Source organism: Cannabis sativa, chromosome 4 (genome assembly GCF_029168945.1).
Source record: "Cannabis sativa cultivar Pink pepper isolate KNU-18-1 chromosome 4, ASM2916894v1, whole genome shotgun sequence".
Taxonomy (NCBI): Eukaryota; Viridiplantae; Streptophyta; class Magnoliopsida; order Rosales; family Cannabaceae; genus Cannabis; species Cannabis sativa.
The window spans coordinates 77,741,708-77,752,488 of record NC_083604.1 but is presented as its reverse complement, the minus strand read 5'-3'; positions in this window follow the sequence as shown (position 1 = coordinate 77,752,488).

Sequence of the window (10,781 nt, the reverse complement as noted above, 5' to 3'; positions counted from 1 at the left end):
ACTTGAAGACAATTCCTAATAAGAATGGATACAAAAAAAATGTAAACAGTTTTGTCGTAGCACTTTTAGATCGGATTATAATTAAACTTTAAAAATCAATTCAGGGTCCTATTTGTACTATTTTAAAAAATACAGGGTCCATTTTGTCATTTAACAAAACACAGGGTCCAATTGATAACTTTTGCAAAATACAAGGTCCAAAATGGTATTTACCCAATTAAGATACATGTAGTGAAAGGTTGAAAACGTCTCTTAATAAAAATGAATAATTACATAAAGTACCATTTTTTGTAAAATATTTACATTTTTACGTTCAAAGAATATTTTTTTACATTTTTACGGTTTTCCAAAAAATAACACGAAAATAACATAAAATCAACAAGAAAACAACATAAAAGTAATATGAAAATAACAACAAAAAAACAACAAAAAATAATATACATATAACAAAAAATTAACAACAAATGAACAAAATTTCAACATAAAAAGACTGTATTTTATGAAAATAAAATCAAAAAAATCGTAAAAATATTTAAAATTCCGTGAAACCGTATTTTTGTTGGTTTTGTTCATTTGTGAAGTTAACCCTAATAAAAACTCATTGAAAATATACTTAAAAAACAAATTTGATAGAAGATTATGAGAGGAATAAATATATTAAATATTAATGTATATTTTTACTTTTTTTAATCGAATATATTTTCAATTTTAGGAGTACTTTTGTCCTTCTTTATTATAGAAAATCAATATCTATCTTAAATTGGGAATAAATTTTCAAATAAAAAGGTGTTCATTATAATTTTTTAAGAGTACATATTATTTTCAATTCTGTATTTTGCAAAAGTTAATAATTAGATTATGTATTTTATTAAATGATAAAATGGACCTTATATTTTTCAAAATAGTAAAAATAGAACTCTACGCTCAATTTTTAATAATTTTGTTTTTTAATATAACTAACTTTAAGACAATTTCTAACCCGAATAGATACAAAAATGTAATCAGTTTTATCATAATATCTATAAATCAGATTTTTTATTTTGACAAAAATCAGTTTAGTTTTAAAAAATACAGGATTTATTTTAATTAATAACTTTTACAAAACACAGGTCTAAAATATTATTTAATCAATTTTTATGTTTAAAATTATTATTTTCTTTTAAATTTTTCATAATAATATTTATTATATTATAATATTATTCTTATAAATTTTTAAAAAAATTGAAAACAAATATAAATCTCACTCAGTGTACTTGTCTCTTCAAATTTTCCATATAAAATGAATTTCATTGTCTTTACAAAAATAGAAAAGGGAAAAAAAAGGAAAATTCCAAAAAGGGTAAAATATTACAAAAAAAACTGTGGGCCGGCCCAATCAACATTTGTACAGCCCACTACGAATGTATTACAAAAATACCACCTCACCTATACCTTCAGCCGCACGTCACGAACGGAGACGATGAAGAAACCTCCATCAATGCAGTCGGCTACGCAACCAGAATGAAACCAGATCGAGCGTAGAACAACCATCAATTCTGGCGAATTTCGATAGGAAACGAACAAATCCAAGGATCTGAACATAAATTTTTTTTAAAAAAAAAAAGACCAGAAAACCGTGGAGAAACTAAAATTAAACATTTGATTTCGGTTTTTAATCGTGCAATATCACTCAAACGAGCGTCGAAAATCCAGATTGAAGCAATGTAAATCTGTATTGAACAGATCTGGAGCTCCCCCCTGAAATCCAAAAAAAGGTATGAAATGAATTTTTTTTTCAACAATGATATACGTCATACACAATTGCATTCTGGTTGATTCACCGGTTTACAACAGGAAAGTCATATTCTAACAACAAAAAACAAGAACTGATTCTAATTAAGGAACCACATGATACTAATAAGGGTTTTTTTAATTTTTTGCGTTGCCTTACAGTTGCAATATCGTTTTAAAATGGTTTACAAATCACGAAGAAGTGTCAATTGACGAGTACCAAAAGCTAGCATATATAGAAGGTACGATTTATGTAAATGGTAGCAAATTAGTTTTATAATAGTTGGAAATTGATCTGATTCGAATAAACATGATGAAAAATGACAATGAGTAAGAACTATGTAATTTTGAGGAAAGAATTGTGGTTTTTAAGTTGATTTACAGTTGCATAATCATTTAATAATAGTTTCATTACATTTTTTGCAGGAATTTATTTTGGAAAAGATAGAGGACAAAACAGTTTGAGAAATGGTTAGTTTCCCAAAAATTTAATGAAGTTTCTTAATAGTTTTATTCTCGTTTCTTTGTAGTTTATTAACAACAAAAAAATGGCAAAAGCAGGAATCAGGACAGGAAATACAATGCTTGAACAAAGGGACAGAGATAGAAGTAAGTTTGTACTCTATTTCATAACAGAATCAAACCAGTTTTAAAATTCGTTGCCTCGGACTAATAAACATTGCAAAAACACAAGAAAGGAAAGACATTCCATTCCTAGTCTTCTACAATGGACAATTCGATGATCGAATGAATTATGAAAATTATGAAGCCAGTGGACATTACATTTCAGCCAATTCTAACTATGAAGATTTGCAACAGAAACTCAAAGATGTCCTGGAGTGCAACCAAGAAAACACTGTTTTGCAACTGAAATATCAAGTGAAGGAAGAATACCAACCATTGAGGATAAAGGATGATCAAAGCCTGCATATCTACATACAACTCAAACTGAAGGACCCCGACTTCACAACATACCCATTGTGTGTGAATGTCATCCACAACCCAACAACAACCATCGATGCATCATTCTTGGGAAATGACAATTCATTAATTACACATACAAGCGCCTTCCAACCAATCGAATACAATGCAGCAACAACAGAAGACTCAACAAATCAACAACATACAATTGAAGCTACAGTACCGAAATTTGGGGGAGAAAGTTTTGACTTCATGGACTATGCAAAACTTGTGGCAGAGGAGATGGTTGAGCAACTGGAAAACAACAAAAAAAAGGAACTAGAAATCACAGATTATGACGAACTACTAATCACAGATCCGCAACATCCTGAAATAGAAGAAGCACAAATATACAAAGACAAAGAAACACTGCAGAGTGTGCTTGGTTTCTATGCAATTAGGAACAACTTCCAATTCAGAGTGAAAAAATCATGTGCAAGAACATACAAGATTTGTTGTTTGGATCCAAAATGCAAGTGGGCACTAACAGCATCCAGAAACGGGCCAACAAAGTCATTCATCATTCGAAAGTACGACAGAAAGGTGATACACACTTGTGATCTAAACATAAGATTTGCCGACAAAAGACAAGCTACAACGAAATTGATTGGAAACTACATCAAGCCACGGTTTACCAACATAAAAACAACTCAAACGCCACAAGACATCAGAGGAGAAATGAAACACAAGTATGGGGTGAGAATGAACTACATGAAAGCATGGAGAAGCAAAGAGCACGCGCAAGAAGAATTACGAGGAAAAGCCAACGAATCATACAAGCTGCTGCCCGGTTTTTTGCACATGTTGCAAAAAACTAATCCCGGAACAATAGTGCACATGCAAACAGAGGATGACAACAGCTTCAAGTACTTGTTTGTCGCACTGGATGCTTCAATAAAAGGATGGAAGAAATGCAAACCTATAATAGTTGTTGACGGAACTTTCCTTAAATCAACATATGGAGGTACATTGCTCTCTGCTTGTACACAAGATGCAAATGGGCACATTTTTCCACTAGCTTTTTCTGTTGTGGATTCAGAAAACAACAACTCATGGCAATGGTTTTTCACAAAAGTAAGAGAAACATATGGGATTAGAGAGGAACAGTGCTTGATCTCAGATAGACATGAGAGCATAATTAAGGCAGTTTGTCAAGTATTTCCAGAAATCACACATTGCTATTGTGTATACCACCTGTTAAGCAACCTAAAAGCAACCTTCAAGAAGAATGCAAGCAAGCTGGATAAACCATTCTTCGCTGCAGCCAGAGCATACACAGAGAGGAAATTTGAATACCATATGAGCGAGTTGGACAACTTGGACATCTGTGTCAGACCATATTATAACAAGTTGGATACCACAAATGGTCAAGATACCACTGCAAAAACAACATGTATTCAACTGTGACTTCAAACATTGCTGAATCTCTAAATGCAGCAAACTTAGCAGCTAGAGAGCTACCAATCACAACACTGATGGAGTCATTGAGAGCTTTGATACAACAATGGACATACACAAACAGGAAAAAAAACACAGAAAATAACAACATTTTTAACACCTACAACAGAGAAGAAATTAGTCGACAACTTTGTGGACTCATTGACAGAAAATGTAATGAAATGTTTAATATTGTAATTGCATTATAGTTTCTTAATAGCTTGGTTGTCGTTGTTATACATAATAATAATTTTATAAATTTACTTAATACGCAGGTAAAACCAATAAACGAGACCATGTTCGAAGTCGTTGAACTAACCAGATCATGGGTCATCAACCTCAAGGAGAAAACATGCAGTTGCAACAGATTCCAACTTGACGAATTACCGTGTGCTCATGCACTTACTGTTATAAAAGAGATGAACTTGAATGTTTACAACTACTGTTCAGGTTATTACACCACAAGAACATGACTTGAAACATACAGCGGCTCAACATATCCGGTACACAATCACACAACATGGGATGTGCCACAAAACATAAAAGATATCATTGTTCTGCCACCAAACCAAAAAATAAGATCTGGAAGACCAAGGAAACGAAGGTTTTTATCTGAATGGGATACAAAAAAACATAACAGGTGCAGCAAATGTGGTTAACACGGACACAATCGAAAGACATGCAACAATCAAGCAATAAAATAGATACATCTGAAATATTTGAATTATTTAATTCTGTGTGCAAATTCAAACAGGTTGATCTGTGATGTTCTAAATACATGGGATTTCATTTTAATGAAATTTGAAACAGTTTTTTAATAGTTGCAAAATCGTTTTGTTACAGTTGTGACACTTTGAAAATATTAAGTACCAGAATGACTTCTTCTTTACAGTTTTAAAAGCAGTTAGGTAAGAATTGATAAAACATAACTAAAATGAAGGAAAAAGGAGTAATGGAAAAATAAAGAATAAAAATACATTCATAGCACAATTTAGAAATATGAAAACATTGTTTGTATTCAGTTGGTTAATAGTTTCTCCATAGTTGAGCGACCGTATACAAAAACTTGAACAATTAAACAAAACAAACAACTTTAGGAAATACAGACCTATACAATAAACATATTATAAGGACTAAATGTCAAATATCCTAAAAGTTTTAAACCAGGTCCAGAGTATAAAATCAAATATAATACCTACATTCAACCAATAACACTAACTATTGTCTGATAATAGATTCAACCAATAACACAAAATAGTCACCAAAATAAAAGATCCTATTTTTTCAATTTAGATGCCTTAGAAGACTTGCTTTGCTTCTCATCCTCGCTATCAATGCTTTCATCAATTTTCCTTTGGCCATATGAGAAGAAAAGTGCAGCAAGCCGGGTACGATAAACTTCGATATCAAAGTCCGCAGGGACATCCTTTCCGTGGATAAAGAACTCGGCAAATGCAGCAACATATGCTCCGCAATCACTATAAAAACAGAAGAAAAATAAACAGTTTAGAAACTAAAAAACAACATAAAATAAACTTAAAAGAAACACTCACTTTTTCTGCTGAGACGGCAGACCACTAATCTCCACGATTCTTAAGGGAGCTGTAGGGTCAGAACCTGAAGCAGGAGCATGTGACCTATTCTTCCAGAAACCAAGTAAATTGAAAAACAAAGGCAGCAACACAGAATAAGCCTTCATGGCATTCCTAGCTGCAGCATTCATTTTCGCAGTCCTCAAAGAATTATACAGAAACAGAATCCCTTCATTCAAGTCAAGACGACCAAACACCTAATGACTTTCCCTTCTTAGATTGATGATGAATAACACATGATCGGCTTCATACCAAGGCTTGGAACAGGGAATGCGCATACCTCGGATGTAATGCGCTATTGGGTGGGCAGCGTGAATGTGTGACATCTTAGTCTTCATTGACTTGGCTTTGTTATATTTGTGGTACAAAGCTTGGATGGAATCATCAAAGAGACAATCAGTTGTTGCAAAATTTAACGTCACAGCGGAAGAATATTTACCTTTTTTCCGAAGGTAATAGAATATGGTGTTCATATGCTGAAAAAAAAACAACATAGAAACACAAATGAAAAGGTTGAACAAATGTTAAAAAACTGTAATACAGTATCAAAACTTAAAAACATTTATAAAGCAACTGAAAACAAACTATCATAACTACAATAGAAATTGGAAACTTTACCGAGTCGTTTATAAACATGTCGCATGTAGCCAAATGATAAAACCAAGTTTTATCCTCAACATAATCAACACCTAGCCTAAAACCCGGGGTAAATTTCTTTGCGCCATCTTCATAACAATTGTAATGCCTAAAACAACAAAGATACAACAAAAAATAGCATTAAAACCAGAATAAAACTGAAAAATAAAACATAATACAAAAATAGATTTAATAAAAACAGTCACCTTGGATGTTTAAGAAATCCTTCACCAATCCAAGCGTCAAATTTTGCCTCAATCTCGGGAGATACAGGATCAGCAAACGCATCATTAAGAGCATAAAGACCCTTCACATAAGTCACCATTTTAAAATCCCTATCATCCCCAGTTGATTGAGAACCTGAGGACATAAGCTCCATTGGAGTGCTCCCCACATCAGCAGACCCGAAATCAACAAAAGGAGATTTCAAGGCCGGAGCACGCTTCCTCTTATCCAACAGAAGTGTATCAGAGACAGTGTCCTTAGTTTCTTCATCAGTATGAAGGGCATCTGACTTTTGACCAACAACATCTGGATTGGGTGCGGGGACCTAAAAAAGAAAGAATGCATTAAAACAGTTGCAAAACAAACTAGATACTATTGAGCAACCAAAAAGAAACCTAATTTTCTTGCAAACAATTAAAAATACACTTACATGGATTTTACCAACAGCCTCCAAGCCAGCCAACACAACTTGATCATCATCTATTTCAAGCTGGCTTAACCCATCAAAGAAATCGTCCCCCTTCAATCGAGACTCATCGCCCTTTGGCTTCTCAACATCCTTAGCATTTTTATCACTCCCTCCAACAGCCTCAGATGGATCCACATCAGCAGGGGCAACATCAATAACAACCTTGTCAGCATCATCAGCATCACCACCAACTTTAACCAACTCACCACCATCGTCGGAGTCGGAATCAATATTTTCTGGATCAGGCAGTTGCTTCTCATCATCCTCAACATCATCATCATCATCATCATCATCATCACCATCATCATCAGAATCTTGAGTTACTAATTCATCCGATGACTTTCCCTGCATCAAACAACATAAATGAAACTTAAATGAAACAGTAAAGAAACTTAAAAAAAATATGAAAAAACCTAAACAATAAAATATGAATAAATACCTCATCAGAAGGACGACGATGAATGGCATTAACCTTCTCCTGGATATCCTTAATTACAGTCATTACGGACTTGAAATTAAGATCAACAAAACACCTAAAGGATATGAAGTCTTCGGCCAATGATGATTGATTCGAAATGACCATCTCCAACTTAGATTTCATCAAATCAATATCCGCTGAATCAGACTTCTTTGAAGATGACCCACTCTCAAAGGATTGTTTCGCTACACCACGGTCATCAATAAACTCATCGAGAAATAAACCGTCAAGTTGAAGCTTCTGCCTCTCTTCATCAGTAGGACACATGTTTTTGATCTTCAACTGAACAGCATAATTAAACATAATATGAAAAATATTAAAACAATTGAAAAAACTAAAAATTAACAACATAAAAAAAACTGAAAAGAAACAGTAAAGAAACTGTAAATTACCTTGTCCAACGGCAAATCAAAAATCTTGCCCTTCAAGTCTCGAAGAGTTGGATTTTTGGTGACAATGGTGTTGCTCCAGTTCAGAATCCTTGGAATAGAAGATGAAACTCTCTTACAAAAAGAGTTCACCATAGCAGGACAGTTGTCGTGTACCGAAATGGTAGTTTTACATTTATCAACTCGCAAGCGCATGAATCTTTATTGTAGTATGGAGATTGTGAAGAACGAGGTCGAACCCATGGGAATTGCGTGAAATCGAAGAAAATACTTATTTAATCTAAGCTAATAAAACTCTAACCTAGTTCCGAAAATGGTGAGGTTTTTGGTAACAAAATAAAATAAAATATTTAAACAATAAAAATGACAGTAACAGATATTTTCAGTAATATTTGGGATATTATTAAGGGTTCAAAATCCACTTAAGTGTATATAAAAATATTTATGTTTATATTGATTCTCATAATTTAACCAGTAATCAAACCAATTATTTTCTAATAAAAAATAGATTTTCCTTCGCTTTAAAATTATAACTTCTAAGCATTAAATGTGAAACAATTTAATGTAAATACAAAAAATCAAAGAATATTATTTTTAATAAAATGTAGAACCAAGCATTAATAATTTCTAACTATCAAAAATACGTGATATTAAAGATGAAAGAAAATTATTTTAAGAAGCGAAAATCATAAGCATATATTGTACTGAGAATCAAAATAAAAATAAATACTTAATTAAATACACTAGGTTTCATCGTCCACCTTAACAATAAGGGAACTTAGAAACCCATAAGAAAATTAACTAAGAAAAGCGGTAAACTAACTGAGCGTTTTCTCTGGATTTTTCTGTCTGAAACTCTGAAACTGTAACTGAATTCTAAAAACCTAAGCTTCTATTTATAGAAGGGTAAAAGGACTAATGCGCAATTAAACTTATTACAAATTGCATGTGGGTAAAAATATAAATTCAAAAAAGTTAATTCGGAGTGACACGTGGCACTGTCGGATTGGCTGCCTTTGATGAGTCGGTGCCACGTGTCGGCTGCAGAATAAAGGAGAAAAATTGCATTTTGTGGCTGAAGGAGACGGACCGAACGATGCCCATTCGCGGGGCATGGCGTGAGGCGCACACACGGCTAGGGTGAGGCCGTGTGCCTCACACGCGCGTGAAGAGGGAGAGAGGGCCAAATGGAGCTGCTGCTCCTGTTGCTTTTGCCGAGCCAATGGGCGATCGCCACGTGCCGCTGATGTCGGCAGGGGAAGAAGAAGAGGGCCAATAGGGCTTTTGTCCTTTTGTGCTCTCTTTTGGGCTTCAAAAATACCAATTTTATAGCTTTGGCCTTTATTTTTGTCATTTTTTTATTTCTTTTCTTTTCTTTTAATAATGCTATTTTTTTTTTCAATCAAACACAAACAACATTAAATCCAAACAAAATATTTTCAACATGAAATATATCATAATAATTTTAATGAAAATATTTATTTAAAATCTAATTAATTTATATTTCTTTAAATAAAAACAATGCATTTTCTTAACTTTTTATTTCTTTTCTCTATTATGCCATAAATACTAATTATTATTTATAAACAAAGATAAAATTAATCTTTAATAAATTATTTTCAATATAAAAATATATTGTATTAATTTCATGAAAATATTATAAAGAATTAATTTTATTTTGTATTTTTACACTATAAAATATGTAGTATTTTAGCATTTAACAACAACATTCATAAAACCAAACCGTAAAAACCCAAGGACATCCCAAAGCCCTATACCAGCCATCATACTGGCCTCCCTTCTCTGCCTTCCTATTTTTCATAATAATCCCATGCTGAATTCTACCTTTGAATGAATCAATTGTCAATTCAAATGATTCCCTACCCCAACAATACTCGTCCCACCGACCGCTATCCACAACATCTAGATCAAACCTAGATACTTCTTTATCAGGAGTATTGCTAAGAAGAAAACACTGAATAAAATACAAAACATCCATTTTCAAACCAAGAGACTCATCCAAACCCCACCGACTACCCAAAAAAGCATCCTCAATGGTTTTGTGGTCAATAGTTTTTACACCACGGAAACAGGTTTCTACCAACTGATTTGTTTCCTGTGAAAACAACAACTTGTTGCAATCACCGAAACAATCAATTCCAAAAATCAAGTAAAATTCCTCGGCACTAAACCGTATGCAACGGCCAGCAACCTTAGCCCAAAACTCTTTAGGATTGGGCTGGAAAACTTCCCTTAGTAATAAACTATGTACAACTTGCGGATGAAAAACAAACTCAGGCATATCTAGAAAATGGCCAAACTGAGTTTCACGAAACATAGAAAGCAAATTAACAGATAAAGTGTTCTTAATATTATCTATCACGGAAAAAACACTAGTGCATACACACTTAGATCTATCGAAATCAGAAGGACTAAATTTGTAGTCCCAAACCTGCAACATAACGAAAATGGCCACAATAAATTATTAATCGTGAATAAAACAAAGATGAAAAACTGCAATAAAACTATAAACAAACTACAAACAAACTACCAATCAGATACAACTACACAAAAATAAACAGCAAAGACCTGAAATCGTTTTGAAACCTAAAAAATAACAGCAAACAACTAAACCTAAAGAAAATCGAAAAACACATCAAACATAACAACACAATAAATTATTAATAGTGAGTAATACAATAGGAAAACTACAATAAAATTATATACAAACAACAAACAAACTACAAAACAGATACAACTATACAAAAATAAAGAGTCTTCATTGAAAATCGTTTTGAAACCTAAAAAATAACAGCAAACAACTA